The 23203-nt window shown below is 34.8% G+C and overlaps 1 pseudogene; it reads right to left on the bottom strand.

The window, feature by feature from the left end:
* Positions 1–9740: 9740 nt before the first annotated feature.
* LOC143635594 (18S ribosomal RNA) lies at positions 9741–10229 on the bottom strand (annotated as a pseudogene).
* Positions 10230–23203: the final 12974 nt, after the last annotated feature.

Here is a 23203-nt window from a genome sequence, read left to right as displayed (position 1 = left end):
AGTGGATATAGGATATAGAGGCTCCGCTGGTTGATGAAGGATATTGTGTGTCTTTGGCAAGCGTCACACTTCTTTGAATACTTCATTGCGTCTCTTTTCATTGTTGGCCAGAATATCCGGTTCTGAGTATCCTGGAAAATAACGCTCTTCCACCTGTATGATTGCCGCAGTCTCCTTCTTGAAAATCCTTAAGTACTTCTTGGATCTCAGGATCCTCGATGCATCTCAGGTATGGACCTGCAAGAGATTTTCTATATATCATATTATCTAATAAAATATATTGGGATACCTTTAGCTTGGGAAATCAAAGAATGGAAGCAGGCCTTAGTTGATTTAGGTGGAGGCGAGGAGGACACTGAGGTTGTGATGGTTGATGCAGGCGAAGCAAGAACTAGCGGGGTGAAGGGTCTGGACGGAACCGAAGGTGGGAACAAAGTGACGATGGGCGATGATGGATACAAAAGATAAGGCCCGAGCCTGTCTTATTTTGCTTTTTGTGATGTTTTTATGAACAATTTTTATGGTCTGTAATAAACAATAGATATTTAGGATGAAGGATCTATTATCCTTAAGACAATCGGCGGGGGTGACAAAGGTGGAGGGATCCTCTGTTTGTGGGGATGAGGCCTTTGTTGCCCCTGTTTTTTAATTTCCTGCACTTTATGAACTATTAGTAACTTTCACTTAACCCGGATGGATGGTCTATCTTTTCGTATGGTGAAATCCGGGTCAAGAAATTTTGGATAAGTCTTTGTGGCTTATTTAGTTTAATTAATATAAATCTTTTGACTATTTGCTTGTTATTTATTTTCAAAAATTTGTTGCATATAAGTTTTGCAATTTTAATAGCTTGAAAAATAATCTTTAAGTAATAGCTTTTCAGGATATAAAATCTTTTAAAATATTTTAGAGTAGAATATCCTTAATCAATCAATAAGTTTTATATAAAGAAATCTTTAGGATAAAGTATCCTGAAATTAGTCAAAAACTTTGGTAATTAAACAACTCATTTTTAGAAAATCAGCCTTTCTAATCAGAATATCCAATGTTATAATAAGTATCAAACTTAAGTTAATAAAGATCATACCAGAGGGTCCAAATAGACCTAGGTTACCAGAAATATCAAACTCCTAATGTTCTTCACAAGAGTAGCTTTAGGATCGAGGATCCTTAGTTTCTTGATCTTTAGTAAGAACTTAGAAAATTCGCTGCAAACAATTCATGTTATTAATTGGGTTTAAACCCGTTAAACTGGGGACAAGCCCAACAAATAATCTGGGGACAAGCCCGTGCAACTGGGGACGAGCCCGTGTAATCTGGGGACAAGCTCGTGCAACTGGGGACAAGCCCAAAACATAAACTGGGGTCAAGCCCAATAAACTGGTGTTAAACTGGCGACATGGCCCTTGAGAAGAGGTGAAAACCCCTTAAACCTTAGGATTATACTTGCGACAAGGTCCTTGAGAAGAGGTGAAAACCCCTTAAACCTTAGGAAATGGTACGTCTACCATATATCGTAGGATCCTCGATAAAGCCAGAAACAACGAAATTGTCAGCCACTAAGCGTGTACTGGTCCCGCTGCCCCGAACTATACGATGGATAGCGTGCGCAAATGGCGATCGTGAGAAAGGTGAAAACCATTAAACCATAGGGGATATGACCATCGGGGATCATATCCAAACGTGGGCAATGCCAAGGGATATTGTAAAGTACCTTATATGTAAAGGAGAGGTGGCCAACCCCTTAGATATTGAACTTCGTACTGACACCTGCATTGTTACTTTAGAACTTGGAAAAAATAAATGTTAAGAATAAATTATTCTTAGAATAACAAGAATACAAAATAAATAAGTAATCAGATAGATATTATCGATTTTAGGATCCTTAAATGTCTGAAGGAAAAATATGGATTTTCGTCGCTTTAGGAAGGATATCATATCCTCCTCGATTTCATCAGGGATACAGGATCCTAGGAACAGCTTCGCGTCTGGATCTTCAGGATCTAAAGATACTTCTTTTACGTCTCGCTCCCGAGCTTCCAGCACATCCCTAGGATGTTGCTGTAATTGTTATGCTATAGTTTGTTTAGCTGTCGGGTTTATTGATGAAGAATAATAATTCTTGGCTTCCACTTGGTCACCATCTATCCTTACTACTCCCAAAGGAGTTGGTAGTTTGATGCACTGATGGTAAGTAGAGGCTACAGCCTTCATTCCATGTATCCAAGGCCTCCCAAGAATAACGTTGCAACAAGAAAGATTGTCAATAACACAAAACTTTTGGTAAGAGTTTAACCCTTTGATGTATATTGGGAGTTTGATGTCTCCCAATGTTTTCTTGGTTTCACCATTGAAACCCAATAACACCGACGTTCTTGGGATGATTTCTGAGTCCGGGATGTTCATTTTCTGTAGTACGTCATGTTGGATAATGTTGACCGAGCTTCCACCGTCGACTAGGATCCTGCTTACATAATGGTTAGCAATAAATAAAGTTATAATCAAACCATCGTGCTGAGGATCCTGGATGCTTGTCTTATCTTCTTCGTCAAAGAAGATTCTTTTGTCAGTCGTCAAAGTAGTGGATATGACTGGTCGGTCTCCGTTCTCCAACTTTGTTTCTTTGGCGTGTCTTTTTGTTGAGGAGAAAGAAGTACCGCATATATCTGAGCCACCGAAGATGAAGTTGATTACTTGCGCGTCTGGTGAGGGGCGGAGTTGCTTTTTGTGGTACATCTTCAGGATTCTGGATCCTAAACTTTTTTCTTCCTAAGAGCTCTTTGAAATGACCCTTGCTCAGGAGGTATCCAATTTCCCTCCTTAAACCAATACAGCCTTCTGTCTGATGGCCAAAGTCTTCATGGAATGAACAACACTTGGACTTGTCTTTGAAGGATGTTGTTTTCTCATTTTTTCGAGGCCACCTTGCTTTCTCTTCAAGATCCTTCATGGCACAAATCAAACCATGGGTATCAACAGAGAAGCAATACTCGGAAGTATTTTGGTAGTCCTCATCATCTTCTCCTTCTTCAACTGCTCGGACATTTTGATTGTTCAATTTTGTGTACGGCTTTGAGTCGTTGTTCCTGTATGAGGATCCTTGTTTCTGGTTAGATGACTTTTGTTTTGTTGGAGCTCCTAACCATTCTTGGATCTTCTTGTCATCCTCTAGCCTTATAAATCTGAGTGCCCTGTTTCTGACTTCATCTAAAGTCCTGCATGGGGTCATCACAAGATCATCATATAATGGGGAACCCCTTTGAAGTCCCATCTTGAATGCTTCAACAGCCGTAGCCATATCAAGACTAGGGATCTCTAGGGCTTTCCTGCCAAACCTTGGGACAAAAACCCTAAGGGATTCATTGTAAGGTTGGACAACTCTATACATGTCACTAGTTAACTTCTCAAATTTCCTACTACAAGAAAATTGGTTGTTGAACAAGTTAACTAAATGTGAATAAGAAGTAACAGAAAAGGGAGGAAGACTTAGCAGCCATTTTAATGCAGATCCTGTTAGTGTGGATCCGAAACCCTTGCATAGACAAGCCTCCTTGAGTTTTTCGGGAATTGGATTGATTTCCATTCTCTCCCTGTATTGAGCCACATGCTCTTCGGGATCAGTTATTCCATCATACACCTTCATATTGGGGGATCTGAAATCGTTTTGGGACTTCAGCATCACAAATAGGTGGAGCAAATCTGGACAACTTGTGGCTTCCTTCTGGTATTTCAGGAATCGGACGAACCACTCTCGGCACGCTGGATATCATATCCTTAATCTTCTGAAGTTCCTTAGCCATAGCCTGGTTGATACCTGTATCCTGCATAAAGCCAAGGTTAGTGTCTAAGGATATATGATTATACATGTTACCTCTCGGTTGATTGAACGTTGGCATCCCAGAAGTATAGCCAAGGTAAGAAGCATCTGCCATGGTAGCTGGTCCACCAGAGGCAATGGTTTGCATGGGGATTATGTCTCCTTCATGAACCTCTGAGGATCTTTGATGTTACACCCCTAAGGATCCTTGATTCTGCCATAAGGATCCTTGAGGTTGGGAGCTAAAGGATCCTTGGTGATACATCCCAGATGATCCTTGTTAAAGGAACGAGGATCCTTGAGTTTGCTGACCCATGGATCCCTGTTGAAGGATAGATGATCCTTGTTGAAAGAATGAGGATCCTTGAGAAGGATAGATGATCCTTGCTGGAAGATGGAGGATCCTTGAGTCTGTTGAGCCACAGATCCTGGAATAGTGAAATCCATAATCCTTGGCATTAAAGGAGTCTGATCCTCCAGTGGCCTCTTATTCTTCTTGAGATCTTCAATTTCACGCAGGATCTTCTGGTTGGTTTTGTTCTGCTGCTCCATGTATGCCTTAACCTGTGAAAACATAGCAGAAAGATCATTGTTAGAGTTAAACACCGAAGTGGCAGCAGTGGTCTTTGAGCTCTGGAAGACTGGAATTTGCGTCTTGTTTCCAGCAGCAGCAGCCCGTGGTGCTCCCGTGATTGGAGGAGGCATCGGCGGCAAAGTTCTTGATGAGAGAGTAACCGAAGACGGCATGGTTGATGAAGCAGAGGTTGATTGAGAGGCCATTGATGGTGATATGGGTATGAATGGTTGAATATTGATAGGGTATTTTCTGGATTATAGCACCAATTGCCCCACGGTGGGCGCCAAATTGTTTTGGAAAAAATCACTCAAGGATAATGTATCCAAATTCGTAATTGTGAGGTCTAGTGCTATGATGATAATAATGAATATGTAAACGAAATAATGATGAACACAAGGATTTTATCACGTGGGAAAAAACCCTTGATTATGATAATCTTACTTCGGTCAAAAACTAGCAAGGTAATCTTTGGTCGAATTGCTTCGGTCAAGGATTAGTAATCTTTGGTCGGATGGTATGTGATTATAATAATCTCCAGCATAAAAAACCCTCGGACGGTGAAAACTATCACCATCAAGTTTATTAATATGAAAAATGAGGATACAAGGTTGGAGATTATGATCAGTGATACAATAATTTCTAAGTGTGTGTGTGTATTGTTGTGTTCGTAGAGAGCAGAGTGTTTTGGGTTGTGGGTATGTTTTCCTAGCTGATCATAACCTCAATTTATACATAAAAGATAATAACTCAATAGAGTTATGAATAATATAGACTATTAACTAATAATCCCTAAAAATCCGCCATTATCTTCATTGTAATTGTTTCCTTAATTATCCATGCGGTTTGTTGACTTGATTGCGAGATTATAGGTTGGACTTGGTAACTAGCGGTTATACCTGCCAAAAATATCAAGATAACAAAGGAAAATCGTTAATAAATAATAAGTACTGAGGATCATTGATCATGACAAGATCTGCAACATATTCTAAGGATAATTGATCCATATTATATGCCAGGATAACATATCCACAGTGTCAAATTTCCGTGCACTAACATTTCCTTATCAAGGTTCTAGCCTTAACATGGTTCTCGGTAAGAGTAGCAGCAAGAGTGATGGCAACATGAAGGTTTTGTGGATTGCTACTTAAGACGGAGTCTTGAATTTTCATGGGTAAACCAGCAATGTATTTGTCTATGGCATGAGAGAGAGGAGTTACCAAGTGGGGAACCAATAGACTAAGCTCATGGAAACGGTTATTGTAGGTGTCATTATCACTGCTTTTTTGCCATAAGTACCCAAAATTCGGCTTCTAATCTTTGTATCTCGTGCTTTGGACAAAACTCCGTGAGCATGATTTCCTTGAGGGCGTCCCATGATATAGCCATGGCGACTTCGGCTTCACGGGAGTATTTTTCATTGTTCCACCAAGTAAGGGCTCTATTCTCAAAGACGCTTGAAGCATAGGTGGTTTTCTTGTCCTGGGGACATTGGCAATGGAGGAAAACGCTTACCATGTGCACAAACCATTGGAGGAGGATAGTAGCATTCTTATCTCCAACAAACTTGGAAGGATTAGGAGAGGTGAACTGCTTATAGGAACAAGCAATGGGATTGGAGGTTGCGGTGGCAGCATTAATGGTTTGCATTTGGATCATGAGCTTGGGAAGCATTGTAGCCATCTCCTTGGCGAAGTAGGATGACATCTTCTTCTTGGAGTTCTTTTTGTTTCTAGCAATGCGAACATTTCGACCGGAAGACATTCTATGAGAGGGAAAATATGAAATTTTATGAGATGAGAAAATTCATGAGGGTGTTAAGAAAATAGAATAAAACAATAAAATAATTCAAGTTTGATCACTATTTTGAGGTTGTGGTTGTGATTGACGTTGAGATTGGAAAATTTAAACATTCTTAAATATTATAAAAACAAAAAAAAAATTTAAGTTTAAAAATTTTAGGAAAATTGGTTTTTATTGGTCCCAACTATTTTATTTTTTCCGGCGCTGATCCCAACTATCATTTTGGCTGGCAACGGTCCCAACTTAGCAACGGTCCCAAATTTCACATACGTTGATTCCACCAGTCCGTGACTAATTAGGTAAAAGCTGATGTGTCGTCCTAGTTGTCAAAATCAGATGACATGGACATCCTACGTGAACCGGCTGTGTATTATACATACTCCCTAAATCCCTAACGTTCTCAATGGGGATGAATTCTACAGTTGTAAGAAAAACCCTAAAATTTTGAAACTTGATTTACATGGCAATGTCTACTGCAAACACGATTTAATTTCAATTCCTAGGGATGAATTCTACAGTTGCCCCTTATGGCCTGTAAATAAATTATTTAGCTTTCAAGTTTAATTTTACACAGCCGGTCCACATAGGATGCCCATGTCATCTGATTTTGACAACTAGGACGATATGTCAGCTTTTACCTAAGGGAGTTAGTACCCCATTAGTCGTGGACTGGTGGAATCAACGTATGTGAAAGTTGGGACCATTGCCAGCCAAAATAATAGTTGGGACCAGCGCAGACAGAAATAAAATAGTTGGGACCAATAAAAACCAATTTTCCAAAATTTTATCGGATAATTGAACATCCATGAACCACCATGAATTTCATGTTTCAATCAACAAATAAAATGTAAAATAATTGAAATAAATGATTGAATTTTCATGAAACACCATGTTTATCCAATAAAACAATCAAAATTCAAAATAAAATCAAAATTTGGGTGTTGGGTTGTCCATGAACCACCATGGATATCCAACAAAACAATCAAAAACTTTGATGAGGGGTTGAAGTGAACAATTAAAGTTTTTTAGAAACCACCCATGTACTTCACTCGTTCATTTAACAAAACAATAATTAGAAAACCGAGTTTAGCAACGTATCACCGTGAATTCAGTTATAAATGAGGAATGTGATCACATAACCACGTGATCCAACGAGGTTAGCATATTTGTCTGACATTTGGTGTGATATGCTTTGGCCTAATAGGTTTCACGACCCTAACCGAACCCTCCAGGAAAGCAACCGGGTCTTGCGGTTAATTGAGATATATGCATTGCATTTCCTTAGGCTCGCAAGCCTTGGTGTCAAGGGTTCGGAAAAAAAGTGTGTCCCCCTCCAGTTACTACATACCCATCACACGAATCATCCTCAAGGAAGAATGGAAAAATATTAAGGGTATTCATAAGGAATTTCCCGAAAAATAAATAAATAATAACTAGGATTATGAAAACAATTTTGAGAATGAGGCATAGCCTTAGAGTAATGGGTGAGTGTGTGTGTGTACATTAATTATGAAATAATAAATAATTAATAAGCAAGCTATAAGAAATCAAATATAAACAATTAGGGTAAACACATAAGCACGTATGGGACCCTAAGCATACTACTAGGTCATTACGTCTAACAACCTATCTTATAGCATTCGGCTCTAATACCAATCTATCACGCCTCAACCTAAAGCGAAATATGTCGGGCCGCAACTGATTGCACAATAGCTCACAAGACACTATTAATAATAATGACAATAACTAATTATAATTTCATATACTCAAAATACATCACAAAGTCAATAAAAATATTATCCAAATAAATTGTTTATTTATTCAACAACCTAAAGTATAACTAAATGCCTTCTAAACCATCCAACTCTTCAACAAGAAAACCTGTAACACGCGTAAAAATAGAGTTTGATCAACATAATTTTGAGTTAGCAATACACAAGTTTCGATGTATTATTATATTGTAAATAAACAATTCGTATGTGAATATAAACAATTACAACATTGATGATATACAACAATTACCAAATAAAATAGATTTGGACCCTTTTGGTCTAACACAAAGCTAGCTTACCGGGGTAAGGTATGCATACTCGATGAGGATGAGGTGGCCCAACCGCCAAACAATAAAAATAAACACATAATCATGTACCATGTCATCGATGAGCAATAAATTCAAAAACACATAATATCGAGTTGTGGTTGATGAGGTATAGATGTAAATACTTTGATATATATGGTACATATGTTACCCCCAAAAAGTAAAATATGAAAAAGAGGGGTGTGAATGACTCACCTTGATTATTTAGGCGAGATAATAATAAAATAATAATAAACGATTAAATTAACGTTACGATTGATCTGACACAAAAAAACTGAAAATTTGAGATAACAATAGAGTCAAAACAGAGAATAACGACACTAAAATCATATTAAACGGATAAATAGAAAACAAGTTATGAAATAAACGAGTTTTATGCGAGCTGATGCGGGTCAGAATCCGAACAATGAATCTGAGTTCAGGTTCTGGTCCATCCATCAGATGTAAAAAGTGAAAATAGACTTAGTAGTCTTTTGGACCGAAAGCTAATTTTGAACAGAAGGTTCGTTAATTGCAAAATCCTAATTTTTACCCTAGCATAAACCCTATAACGAATTAGATTAAATTGGACATAACAACCCCTCAATCCTTTATAACTGAATGAGGTCTTTTGATCATATGATGAATTAGAACAACTTTGATGTAAAAACTTACCCGGAATTCAATTAGAACTAGAAGAGATCGAGAATATGAAGAACTTTGACTTTTAAAAGTCAACTGACGAAGAACACTTGAGCTATGACTTATATTTATAAAAGATCAGAAGATTTGTGAGTTGTATAGCAAGTTATGAATGACCTACTATCCTTTTTTATATAGGAATCGGATTCAATGTTGTGTTTATCACGAATTTAGAGATAACCCACATTTGAACTTTGAACAAATGATAATATAAACACTAACTAGAGATAAAAATTGAATAATTCGGGATAAAGATTGTTGATTTGAGATAGATTTCATCTAGAAAAAATCTAGAATCTTTAACTTGAATTATAATTGTAAATGGATGAAGAGCATTAAATGAGCTGAAACTCAGGTAAACGAGCTTAAACGAAATTGTTGCAGCTGCTGAATGATCCAATAGTTTTAGTTTTGACAAGAACAGTCCCTCCACTGACTGACCCAACAGTTCTGATATTGTCAAGAACAATCCCTACAGTTTGAATAAGTTGCAAGTAAGTGCTAAAACTTAGTACTTAAAACACATAAACGAGTTGTAATGGAACTAACACATGACAAATGAATGAAATGAACCTTTATTAATAAACTTATGACCCGAGTTGTAGAACGGGTCGGGTACAACGAAAACATAAATAACGAATATTACATTCCATATGTCTCTACCGTACTCCAGCTTGGTAGTTTCCACCGCCTGTCAATAGTTGAGCCATGGAATTTGACGGTGGACTTAAAAAGCCACCTATAGATGCTTTACGCCCAATCATTCCGGATAACGCTTTCATCCTTTGTATTAACGCCTCCACTGGCACAGAGTTAGCCAATGCTTATTCTAAAATACCGTTATTGCTTCTTCTCTAGGAAAAGAAGTTCACGGCCCATGAACCTCCTCCCTCCACATGGCATTGCTCCGTTAGGCTTTCACCCATTGAAGAAAATTTCCCATTGCTGCATCCCTTAGGAATCTCGGTCGTGTCTCAGTCCCAGTGTGGCTAATCATCCTCTCGGAATAGCTACTAATCATCGCCTTGGTAAGCTATTACCTCACCAACTAGCTAATCAGATGTGAGCCCCTCCTCGGGTGGATTCCTCCTTTTGCTCAGCCTACGGGTATTAGCAGGTGTTTTCAGCTGGTGTTTCCCTCCCAGGGGCAGGTTCTTACGCGTTACTCACCCGTCCACCACGGAAACACCACTTCCCATCCGACTTGCATGTGTTAAGCATTGGGCCAACGTTCATCCTGAGCCAGTATCGAACTATCTATTAGATTTATAGCTGCATTATTTATAACATCCTTATTCGTAGACAAAGCAGATTTGGAATTATCTTTCATTCCAAGGCCTAACTTGTATCCATGCGCTTCATATTCGCCCAGAGTTCACTCCTAGAAATATAGCCATCCCTGCCCCATTCCGTCAATCTCACAAGCCTCTTATCCATTCTCATTTAATCACAGCGGGGTAGCAAATCAAAATTAAAAACTCACATTGGGTTTAGGGATAATCGGGCTCTAACTGATGACTTCCACCACATCAAGGTGACACTCTACCTATATCCCTTCTCTGCACCCACTGAGAAATAGAACTGACTAATCCTAAGACAAAGGATCGAGAAACTGACCGACACTATTCTTGAACAATTTGGAGCCGAGCCTTCTTTTCGCACTATTGTGGATATGGAAAGAATGGGAAAAATCGAATTCAGTTGTCAACTCTCCTTATCATAAATAGGATTGACTACATATTCAAGCCATAGCACATGGTTTCATAAAAACCACACGATTTTTGTAACAACTCGGTTTTTCTGAATATTATGTAATATCTGTAACCTGACCCGTTTTAATATTCAGGTAATTTTAAATGATAAAATACCGCGCTTATCGATTAAACTAATTATTATAATATTATATGTAACTACTTATTTAAAACATATATATAAGTTTCACATTTTGGAATTTTTAACACAAATTAACACCTTTACCTTAAAATGTTTACATCCTCAATCTACAAGGACTAGAGGGTAAAATCATATTTATAACCCATATAATCTGTAACCCGGATCCGAAAACCCAAACCCACTTATCCAACCAGTGTAACGAACCCGTAGACCAAAATACTTTAACTTGGACCTCAATTCTCGCAACAAACATGGAAATCAAATCATGTATATGCTACTTTTACCTAATTCGGCTTGCCGACCACGTTAATTATGTTAAATCGATCAAAAAGAAATTTGTATTTCTTATTATGTAGCCGACATCAACTCAATCGTAATATTCATATTAACAGGCATTTGTAACTCAATTAATCTTGCAGAAACAATCATTATTCTATCGCCTATGAAACCCCCATAATTAATTTAAGTATAACGAGCTCCTGGTACCTTGTTCATCCCCGTCTTTGGCCGTCAGCTTTAATCTCGTCGTCCGTCATCAATAAATCATCGTTTACGGTAATTATAATCTATATTCTGCTCGTCTTAACATGTATATCAATAGCCCTAACTTTAATTGAAGTAACGAAAACGGATTGAACGATTTCTTGAATTAGGGTTCTTATGATTTTGGGGATAAACTGGGCTGCTACGTTTAATTTACTTTTCTGATTAAATGACCAACTTGCACCCTAGCTCGTGTGGCTAGGGTGTGTGCGTTCAACTCTGTTAACCGGCCAGGGGCGCGGGTTCGAGCCCCCCTGGACGCGGTTTTGTTTTTTTTGAATATTTATTTATTTATTTTTATTTGTTAAAAGTTAATGGTTTTTTTAATATATTATAATTAATGTTAATTATCAAATAATATTGTTTTATTTAACCGACACTTTTTATTCATATCTTCAAGTCGTTGGACGTCTTTTCAAACTCGTCATGTATGTATGTATATACATGCATTATTATTAAACGAAGATATAGCAAACGAACTTAAAACGCGTTAAATATATATTTTTTTTTCATTAAACCTCGCTAAAAATCCAAAATAAACTTTTTGTTTAAATATTATTATAATTATTTACTTAACAACGTTTATGTTATAAGTATCGATATAAAATATTATATACTTATACTATAATTACTCAAATATTATATTTCAAGTTATAGTTAATGAAATCATTTTATGTAATTTCTTTATTAAATTCTTTAACCAAATATTATTATTATTAAAAATATATTTTATATTTAAATTATTCATTTAATTTATGTATTTATAAGTCTAACTATATGATTTTCTTTTATCAAGTATAAGTAATGGTGATTCTATAAAACAATAAAAGTACCAATTCTTTAAATCGATAACAATAATAATCGTTTGTAATAATAATTAATCATCTTTTAACTGTATAACAAACAATAATATTAATCTTTACAATAATAATTATTGAAGAGTTCCATCGATCAATTAATAAACATTCTAATCCCAACCCTAACTCAATTCACATAAAATCTTAATTCATTATACGTGTTGTCTCATTGTAAATTAATCCATATAAATATTATTTAACTAGGAATCCTTGACGACATATTCCGAAGGGGTTTACCTTGCTCGCATCATTCTCATTTATATTTCGTTCATCCGATCAGGTGAATCCCACATTCCCCTATTTTACTCATTTTCTCACGTTTTGGGGACATGCATAAATAATATTTCTTATATATACTTATACTCAAAACTGCAACTTTTTCTTATGTGTTAACAACTTATACCTTACTTGTTTATGTGCTTATTTGCTTTGTATGCTTCCGCACTCGGAGAGGTCCAACATAATCTCAGTCTAGTATGATCATAGGCCAGTCGTTAGCCTTTGTGCTTCTTGACATCTCATTTATACTTGCTCATTTGGTTAATTTGTTATTCTCATATGACTTGTTGCAACTACATATTTTTGTTATATATTATATGTACATTTAAACTGGTGTGTTGCTCACTCAACCTTGTGTTGACAAAACCTTTCTATTTTCAACGCATATGCAGGTTATCGTGTGACGTGATTATCAAGATTGTTAGAAGCAACTTAGGATGCATGTTAGAGAATAGATACCAGAACTTAATTTTGGATGTTTAATGTAATTGTTTATTTATTGCATTGATGTACATGAATGTTTGTTTGAAATTATTAAATAGATATTAAAACTTATAATGTTGCTTGATAGTAACCTTTAAAGAGCTGTGAGCAATCAGTTCGCCCCGGCATTTCCGCCGTAGGTTGGGGTGTTACAATTTTCCCGATCTAAATCAACTGATCTAATCATCATCCAAAATCACATGTTTAAGACCACGTCTATAGGTTACTCTGGATATATAGCGCAACATATAGTTGTCCATTAAAAATAAAAGGGCAGTGAAGGAATAAACCAACCTAAAGCGGAAACAATTATTGTGATAACACATCATACATAAAGCGGAAACCGTCTTCTAAAAAATTTGAATGTAAACTTTTCATCAGATGAAGTCAGAGTAACTTTATATATAACATGAACATCAACATCTTTAACTATATGATTTCCATGTCAAACATCAACATCATCATCATCATCATCAATAAAATCATCATCTTCACATTCAATCAGCTAATGACACAATGCAATTAGAATTAACTTTTTCTGATAAATTCATGTAATACATTTCAGGACCTAATATCTTCACATTCATCTTATTTTGTAAAGTTTTACAAAATAAGTTACCTTTAGAAATATAATTTTATATTTATTTAAATTAAATTTTAAAAAGTTGTTATATCAAATCGAATTCCGTAATTTAGGTACTTTGGTCAGTATGATGAATATATATAATAAAAGTTTTTCTAGATTGATTATTATGTTTCTAAAATTAAATTATACATCCGGAATTTAAAAACCACATGAATTGAAAATTTTAATAAAATCATGTACGTAAATTTTAATAAATAAATCTTATAATTGAAGTTTTGTTTTTCATTAGTTATTTAAGTATTGGATCGATTTGGAAATTAATTAGTTTTATATATTTACCATTTTATTTGACCCATGGATATAATTAAAATGAATGAGAGAAGAATTTAGATTTTAGGAGGGAAAAGTACGATAATAATGAATATGAGCTTAACACGTCATCATTGTTATTTTCTTTTATTAGTAAAGTAGGATAAACATGAAACCTCTGAAGTGTTCAAAGCCATCCAAAATTAAGTTCAAAATTAGCTAAGGTAAAATAATTAAAGCTATTAGATTGAACTATGGAGGTCAATATCTGAGTAATGACTTTGACGAACAGCAGTTGTTAGATTGTTTCACATTTAACTCCACCAGGGACACCAAAACACAATGTGGGTGTCCGAGAGGAGGTATTGAAATTTGTTAGACACGATTTGATCAATGAGTTGTACCGACTTGCTCCACTCATTCTAGTTTTACGTGTCACACCCCCCGGCCGAAGGCGGAAACGCCGGGGCGTGCGTAGATTGAAATCATGCACATAGTGTTAAATGTAAAAACTCTAATTAAAATAAACCAACACATTGTTTAAACTAAACATAATTCAAAAAACAAGTAAGACATAACACTTTATTAATTGAAACTTCTAGGTCTGACACATCCCCTAAGTGATACTTCATGAATCTTCATAACTTAATTTCCTTCACCTGAAAAACATGCGAGAGTGTCAACTGAAAATAGTTAGTCAGAACATAGGTTTTAAAATAATAGAAAAATATGTTTTATGTTGAAAAAACATTTCATATGTGTAAAGTTACTTTGTATACTTTAGTGATTACAACCAAACCTCTGACACATTAGCGAGTCGTCTAATCCACGATTAGACTATTATGTTTAATGTTTAACAATCGTCGTATTCTGAACACACGGGCCTCTACCCGAGGTCTGAGTGGGCAGGTTGGGCCAATATATCTATCATCATACTACCACGGGTTTAACAAAATAATGGTTCTACATGTCACACCCCGACCAAAGGCGGCAGAACATGCCGGGGTGCAACGGATTGCCCAAGAACATCAGACACTATTAAAGTGATAATATTTAAACAACTCATTAATTTTATTCAATCACAAAAGTAATACATCTTGTTCATACAAAATAACACCAAATATAATAATTTAATTGTTCATTCTTCTAATAACCTAAATGGTCTTAAAATAAAATAGCATCTTGGAACTCCAATCAACCAATAATCAAACCTGTAACAATGCATAAAATAATATTTGTCAACACGTATGTTGGTGAGCAATTTCATAGTTTTGAGTGTGTGTGTGTGTGTGTGTGTGTGTATATATATGAGGAAAAATCCACTAATCGTATATGAAACTCTAAATAAGAGTAAGTATTGGGGTATATAAATCATAAATAAATGAGGATCCTTTCTAACCGATAACAACCGACATACTCGGATAATGAGACCCTATTCTACTAGCGGAAAGCTAAAGTAGTTAGGGGTACACATGATCATACTTATTGAGGTTCAACAACAACATAAAAATAAACACTCATGCACTAAAGAATATGAAACATATAACACACAGTAAGCAAGTATTCTAGTATCATACACCCTAAAGTTTGAGGTTTGAGGATCGAGTATTATAAATCATTCTTGTTTTGAATAAGTATGCATGTTACCCCCAAAGTATAAAAGTGAAAACAGGGGATGAAATGTACTCACGTGAAATAAATAACTTGGAGGATTAGTTTGCGATAAAACGGGAAGGTAAGTTCAACGGGCAAAACCTGAATTAAAAATGGGTCTTGAGTTAGTTGATAGATCTTAAAAGCTGAAAATAAAATAACATAACAAGTAAGATAAATAATTAAAGTTTGAGAGTTAAAATCTAAATACATAAGAATTTAAAGTAATGGTTTTTAGAAAAGTAAGTTTACCCCAAATCGGGTCTCGGTATTCTATTCATTAGTTTTACTTAACCTTGTTAAGTAAATATTTTGGGTGTAAATATGCTATTGCAAAACCCTTTGTTAAATAGATACTAAGAAGAGATTTTATGAGTGTTCGGATTTGTCGGTCTAAGTCTTGATAATTTGTCAAACCCGAAGTCGAGATTCCAAAGGGATAAATGTTATGATATAATTCAATGAAATCAAATGAAGCTTAACCAAGTGTGTAATTCTTTTAAGAGGAACCTTAACGTCCGTTAAGCGGTGCTTGGCTTTGTCGGTCCAAACTTGTTATATGATCAAGTTGGATCCGACATACCAAGTATTTTGAGAAAACAAGTTAAAATTAGTTTATAATATAGTTTTTGAAGAAAATGAGATTCAGTGGCCCAAAACACACGTGTGTGTCTTAAGCAAGTGAACTCGGTTTAGTTCGGTCTTGGTTCGGTACTTGACTCGGAATAACACCGAGGATGGTTACCACATACCCAATACCATAGAACTTTATTAAAATAATTTAGAAATGATAATACTCAAGTTTACATACTACATGTTAAAATAAAGTGTTTAAACAAGAGTTCGGTTTTGGTTCGGTCTTTGACTCGAAATAAAACCGAGGATGGTTTCCACATACCCAATACCATAAAACTCATTAAAATAAACTTAGAAATAATAATACTCAAGTTTATATACAACATGTTAATAATAAAGCATTTAAACAAAAGTTCGGTTTTGGTTCGGTTCTTGACTCGGGATGAAACCGAAGATGGGTGCCACATACCCAATACCATTGAACTATTAAAATGATTTGGAAACTAAAAGTTATTAAGGACTAAACAATATTAATAAGCTAAGCTTAATCAAAATTAAAGCATAAATTAAAGTGTTTATCAAGGACTATAATAGTCCTCCATGAAGCCTTTCCTAGCAATACACCTAAACCGACATGGCCGGAAAAGGGAAAGCCAAGGAAACAAGGGGAGTATATTTAAAACAAGTTATAATATCAAGCTTTAAGTAACAAGAATTAGTTAGAAACAAGGTTAACATTAGTTTGACCTTGAGTAATCAAACTAACAAGAGGTTGAAGATGAACACTTGGATCTTAAATTGAGAGAGAGTTTGGAGTAGAAGGAGCAACCAAAATGGGTGCATGGGACTTGCTTTTATAGTGGTAAAAGTATGGTTTACTCATAAGGGGTATACTTGCAACTCATTGGTTAAAAATGGTCAAACAATGCACAAAACAACAAGAGGTGTTTGACACAACTAGTCCTTTAAGTTTGTTTGAAGTCGATTTTAGCCATAAAGAGGTGTTTTAACGTACCGAAAAGGATGTTTTCTTGATCCGACATTTTTGTAACATAAACGAACATAAAACCCAACATTTTATTAATAACAAAGGATCCGAAAGACCAAAACGGGTCGGGTTTCCAATACAAAAATAAATACAAGTTAAACCGAAAATGACGAATGTCATACTATATACGATTATGTATATGCTTGTAATGATCACACATAATGAATATTATGAATAAAGCTTGAATCAAATAGCATTTATAAAACATAGAATAAATCATTTGCATGTTTCCACCCCAAATTACAAAACATTTAAAAACATGAAAAAAGGTCTAATAACTCACCTTTCTTGATGGATGAACACGAACACGAGCAAGAGTTAGTTGAACCGGTCAGGGGTGCCCTAGATCATGTTTTGATTTTTAAATTAGTAAGAGTGTCTTATACTAGAATTTAACAACTTGCGCTTTTCAAGATTTAGTATTTATATTAAAACCCGACCCATTTCGATCCTCGGGAAATTTTATCGCTTTTATCGAGTTAATTAAATTATTATTAAAATTTTGTTTAATAAACTTTCTAATATAAATATAATTTTCTTACTTTGACAAAATCCACCCAAAATTTAAATTTTAACCACTTTGTGTCCATTATCAAACTTCAGGGTTCTGATTGTAAATAATGTTATAACCAATATCACTAATTGGATATCCTACACCCAAACCCGATACCACATTCATATCTTGTACCCGAATTCAATAATCTATTACTTGGACCATAATTTTCGTGTTAGAGATGTAATTGATCTTGTGCACATTATGTTATTATTATTTTTGGCCTAATAAACGAGTTAAACATGTTAATTATATCATTTATTAATTCGTTTTTCCTTATTAACACCACCGACGCATTTTGATCTTAAAGAACATGAAACCGTTTATAATATTTCAATTAATTATAAAGATACGATCATTAAACCCTAGTCGAGGTCGTTCACCACCACTCATCGCCGTCCACTGTCTCGTTCAATTAACCTATCTCCAGTCATCAATCGAGGTAATTTTTTACTGTATAATGATCGTGAGGGTGTAATGAACGAAAGCCTTAAGACTGGAGTGATTAACATTAACAGATTTGGTCAATTGAATTCAGTAGGGTTCTTAATCAAATCTGGGTATTTTCTGTTTCTATTTATAATACTATATGTTCTGGTTTATGTTGCAAATCGCTGGTATCCGAGCTAGTTAGGTCTCTTGGTTCACTGAAGGAGGTCGCGGGTTCGACCCCTGCCACCCCGAAATTTTAGTAATCTAAGTTATTTTTCTTTTTAAAATCATTTAATAAGTATAATATTAATAATAATGATTAAATAAAGTTATTTTATTAAAAACCGACTATGGAACTTGTGTTTTCTCATCTTTCGTCCGCATATGTACGTATATGTAAACATATATCTATATATATAACACGAAAACTAATATTTATGTTTTAATGCGTGTGTGTCTATATATATATATATATATATATATATATATATATATATATATATATACTTATAAAACTAATAATATTTTTAAAGGATATATTTTACTTTTATATACGATTAACAAACTAATAATTTGTCATATTATATCTCTATATATAATGTTTAATTAAATATGATTAAGAAAGAATATAATATTAACTTAATAATAATTATAATTATCGAGTTCTCATAATGGATCTAGTTCATTAACTTAGCGCATTCATATTTCCCTTTTTCCTGTATAGGCTTTATCATCAACGCGTGATTTCCGCATTCTTAATATTCTACATTTGTTCGTGTATTGAGGTGAGTACCACATTCCCCTTTTTAAAACTCATTTTATACTGTTTCGAGGACATATGCGTTTAATATTTATTTCTCTACTACTTAATACTCAAACTGCAACAATTGTCATTTGTGTTAACAATTTTTTGCCATACTTGTTACGTGCTTACATGATTAATGTGAATCGCATTCGTAGAGGTCCAGCATAATCTCGTAATAATATGATCATACGGTAGTCGTAATAGATTCGTGCTTTTCGATATCTCATTTATTTGTTTTTGCTCATTGGTTAAATTGTTTCTCTCATTTGACTTTTTGCAATATTTATATTTATATTATATGTACATTAAACTGGTGTGTTGCTCACTCAACCTTATGTTGACAAATCTACTTTATTTATTAACGCATAAGTCGGTCATCGGGTGATGTAAAGTTAGTTCAATTTTTGGAAGATCACTTAAGAATAAAGATAGAGAAAATTAACAAGACATTTGTTTTATGGTTTATGTTTGTTTGGTCAACTATTTTGCATTTTGGATATTGTATTGAATACTTTGTTTTATTTGATTTAAATTAATAGATATTGAAATTTTCGATATTGCATGATAGTACCTTGAGAGCTGTGAGCAATCGGTTCACGCCCTGGCAATATATCCGCCGTAAGTTGGGGTGAGACAGATTGGTATCAGAACCGGGTTTAAGATAGGTCGTTAGTGGTGCATTATTAACATGCTTACGAGCCCTATACGTGCTTATCCGTTTGCCTTATGTGTTCGAATTAATTGTTTACAATTTTCCTAGATAATTAATTACTTATTATTTATTATTGTATTGTTATGCACACACACACACAACTCCGAGGCTATGCTTCAACATTCAAAGAAAACTTTTCGTAAATAGATTTCTTTTTTATTTTTGTGAAATTCCTTAAGAATTCCCTACTTTTGTTTTTACTCTACACCTTAAGGTTATGTAGTGTGACAAGTTCCTATCGTAACTGGAAGGGGGGAGAATACTGTGAGTTGGGCCTTGGCAAAACCGTTCTGAGAATCCAAGGTAAGACGCTATTCTTTACCTAGAGGATAACCTGGCCACGACACTCGAGCGTATAGGCCAAAACGGGAACACAACTGTCATACGACCGACACCTTAGGTTGTTTTTCTTAAAACGAATTCACGGTGGTTCGTGGTTAAACTCGGTTTTTCTGATTATTGTGTTTGTTATTTAAATGGTTAGTTGGGAGAAAAATCCATAGTATCCATGGGCACTCCTACTATCCATTTCTCAGTTTGTATTATGTTTTTGTTGGATTTCATCATACGTGGTGGTCCACGGGATGCTCCAACTACTCATATTTATCTCGTTTGTTCTTATTTTTTTTGGTCGGTTAAAACGCCATGTAACGCTCATCGGGCCGACAAATTTCATTGCATTGTTAATTCGTTAATTAGATGAGACAGTTAAAATGTCATGTAACACTCATGGGCTGTCAAACTCAGTTATTTTATTCGTTAATTTTTGTTGGGCCATTCAAATTGCCATGGAGAGCTCATGGGAGGCCAGCACACAATTTACGTTTTGTTAGTTTATTGTAAAGTAACTTAATCAACAAAAATTTTAACTTTTAAATTGACCTCCTCTAGTTATCACACATTAATCACTTTTCTACATCAACGCATAAATTTTTACGCAATGTACCCCTTATCTTTTACTTTTATTCCGTATAATATTCCCTATTCGTAAGAGCAAAGTTTAATCATAAAAAAACTAACATTCTATTATTCTAATGTTTTCTTCAACTTATCCTTCTACATATAAATCTTTATTTTTGGTCCTCATAGAATGTATCATCTAAGAAACCACCGTCATCCTCGACATCAATCGTCCAATTCTCACCACCGTATAGTTTCTTGAATAGCCAAAGAGTTAACTGTTGCGATCCCTAGGATAGTAACCCAAATACGGAACCTCCATGCACCCGATCCAACCTTTTCCACTAACCACTCTCCTGGTAACTGCAAATCATCTACCTCCACTCACCCTCACAACAAGAAACGTACAACTCCGACCGCAACCAATCCTACTCAGCAGCGATCCTCTTCAAGAAAGAGACCTTATGAAGGAGCGCACCCCATCTGCAATACTTACTAATCTCTCCACCCGAGCAACTCCAGTTGTTGTCTTTGCACCAATTGTAACCGTTATGGCCACCTTGAAAAATACTTCCGCCGAGTCCGTAGTGCACCAACTTCCCCACAATGATTTGAGACGCCCGTTTCTCATGGAGGTACCATGCCATTCACTCAACCTGGTGTTCCTAATACCCGTGATTGCTACCATTGTGGAAACCCAAATCATATCCGTAATACGTTCCCTCAACTTACCAAAGTTCATCAAGCCCAATCTACGATTACACCCTACTATATCACCCATCAACCTCATGTCCCTCAAGCTCCTCCCATCAATCAAGGTCAACCTTACTTAACCCAACTCTATCAAGCCCCGCATCTACAAGCTCAAGTGTACCAAGTACCTCGACTGCTCCAACTCCTGTGTATGCAACTCCTCATGGTGCTACAAGTCATGTCAATTAAGCTACTCAAGGACCCCTGAAGACTTTTGTTGTTTTCATTATCTTATCGTAATCTACTTTGTCTTTTTCTAATTATGATATTGTAACGCCTTTTTGTGACCTTGACTTATTTCAGTTTGAACTTTTATCCTTCGCGTACCTTACCTTATGAATAAAGTTTCTTTTGTTTAAATAGATTGTTTATTGAAGCCTACTTCTATCTTGTTTCCTTACTTTCAGTTATCACTACCCATTCACCTCAACTATTATCTCTTTTCCAACTTTAAATCACACTATTACATTTTAAATATGTCTTGGAAATTTCTTTGTTTTATTTAAGATTCACTACAACTTTTGAAATGTTTTATACACTAGTGATTTTCTAGTTTTATAGTTAAAAACTCCTTAAAACTTTTGTTTCCTGAAAATCATGTTTTCTATTCAAATGTTTGGTAACCCACACAATGGGAAGAATCTTGTGGACCATCCGACGATGGAAATAATTATGGCCTGGAACATAATTATCGAAGTCCTCGCATGGAAATAATAATCCGAATACTTGTGTGTCATAATATAGAATCTGGCATCTTGAGAAGAATGATATGTTGTCATATATGATTATGTTTTATTTTAAAGGAAAATTTGAATGATGTTAAGACCATATTTAAAATGATATGTAATATATGGTTGACTTATTATATTTTACGCAAAAAGTTTTAATTAACTTTGATATTTAGAACTGTGTTTATGAGTAAATCAAACACCAAGGTAGGGCAGCGGTACCAAGGCCTTACAGTTCACGGGGGGCAGTAGCTGGTTCGACCCCTGCCACCCCAAATTTTTAGTAATCTTTGTTATTTTTCTTTTTAAAATCATTTAATAAGTATAATATTAATAATAATAATTAAATAAAGTTATTTTATTAAAAACCGACTATGGAACTTGTGATTTCTCATCTTTCGTCAGCGTATGTACGTATATGTAAACATGTATGTATATATGCGTGTGTATATATATATATATATACTTTTAAAGCTAACAATATTTTAAAGGATATATTTTACTTTTATATACGATTAACAAACTAATAATTTGTCATACTATATCTCTATATATAATGTTTAATTAAATATGATTAAAAAAGAATATAATATTAACTTAATAATAATTATAATTATCGAGCTCTCATAATGGATCTAGTTCATTAACTTAGCGTATTCGTATTTCCCTTAATCCTGATAGGCTTTATCGTCAACGCGTGATATCCGCATTCTTAATATTCTAGTTCATTAATATATTTTATACTGTTTTGGGGACATATGCGTTTAATATTTATTTCCTACTACTTAATACTCAAGCTGCAACAATTGTCATTTGTGGTAACAATTTTGTACCATAATTGTTAAGTGCTTATATGATTTATGTGAATCGCATTCGGAGAGGTCCAACATAATCTCATAATCTCATGATCATACGACAGTCGTAATAGATTCATACTTTTCGACATCTCATTTATTTATTTTTGCTCATTGGTTAAATTGCTTATCTCATTTGACTTGTTGCAATATTTATTTTTATATTATATGTACATTAAACTGGTGTGTTGCTCACTCAACCTTATGTTGACAAATCTACTTTACTTTTAACGCATATGCAGATCATCAGGTGATGTAAAGTTAGT

Source organism: Bidens hawaiensis, unplaced genomic scaffold (genome assembly GCF_021521415.1).
Source record: "Bidens hawaiensis isolate Kalapana, Puna unplaced genomic scaffold, B.hawaiensis_p1.1 tig00007607_1, whole genome shotgun sequence".
NCBI classification, from domain to species: domain Eukaryota; kingdom Viridiplantae; phylum Streptophyta; class Magnoliopsida; order Asterales; family Asteraceae; genus Bidens; species Bidens hawaiensis.
This window is presented reverse-complemented; position numbering and strand designations above follow the sequence as displayed.